Source organism: Chenopodium album, chromosome 8 (genome assembly GCF_948465745.1).
Source record: "Chenopodium album chromosome 8, dcCheAlbu1.1, whole genome shotgun sequence".
In the NCBI taxonomy this organism is placed as follows: Eukaryota; Viridiplantae; Streptophyta; class Magnoliopsida; order Caryophyllales; family Amaranthaceae; genus Chenopodium; species Chenopodium album.
The window spans coordinates 54,656,260-54,657,509 of record NC_137841.1 but is presented as its reverse complement, the minus strand read 5'-3'; positions in this window follow the sequence as shown (position 1 = coordinate 54,657,509).

The window sequence follows — 1,250 nt, the reverse complement described above, 5'->3', positions numbered from 1 at the left end:
CTTAAATTTGCAAAGTATTGTGACTTGAACATATTTTCATGAATAGTTCTCGAATTTGCAGGAGTGTGTGATGTAGTTACACAGCGACACCTGCGTGAGTACGAAGAGTGGTGCTCTTCTAAGGAGAACAAGTATGGTACTCTTCAAGTACTCGTTAGTTCTAAAAATTAGCCAAATTTGCGGAATTGATTAAACTCTAAAGTCAAGTTATGTGTTTACAAGGTCCCTTCCTCACTCTAGGAGTTCAAATCTTAGGATACTCACTAGGAAAGTATTGAAAACCTTGTGCCATAATGTGTTAGTTTAAATCTTCGGATACTAGCATTTAAGTATTAAGACTTTCATTTATTGTTCAAATTTCATGTTGTTATTCTGCTTGCATTAGTGGGGGATTGTTGGAAATGGTAATGTAATTGGATAATTGCAAAGCCTAACAATCCGCACTCATGGGGGATTAAACGTTCAAAGGAATACTCACGGCCGACCGGGTGGGTCGTTGCCCGATCGGGCCCACCTAATTTGCTTGATTGGGTTTGTTTATTTGTCTCTTATTCTTGGGATACATATCAATACGAATATTGCCTTTTTCTTTCTGAATTTAATAACATAGTATTATTGAACCCTAAACACATAAATATAAGTCTACCCTTTGAGATCTAAACAGTTCTTGAGCAATTCCAACCTTTAATTCGGGTACACGAATAGAAAATGTCATTGTGTGAAACTTAGGGGGCAAGCGTCACTGGGAAACCTGTACTGGTGGTGGTGTATTTTGCTTCTAAGGCAATGGGTTCCAAACCATGACACAAGAAAAGGAGGACAGGTCTTTTATTTGAGTTTAGCGATCAAATTTTTTCTAGGGAAGTTCTTGAATTGCTGATATTATTCATGGAATCAACAAGTATTTTTCCAACATGATATCCCATGACAAGTTTTCAGCATATATCTTGTTGTAGCACTCTATGAATGGTGGGATAAAGGATGATGATTTAGAGGTATGAGTTTCCTTATAGGGATGAATTTTCAAGAAAAATCCATCCCTTAGATAAGAGCAGATTGACACAAGTACAAGAATGATGTGAAACTTAAGTAAAAAAGATATCAAGAGTCAAGAGAACATTGGAAAACACATACATGTCAGATCCATCTAGTGCTAGGGCTTTTTTAGTAGCCTCTTTTGTATGCAAAAAGAATGATAACATTATAAAATTAGCAAAAGGAAGCAATCTAATAATAAGAAAGAGGGATGG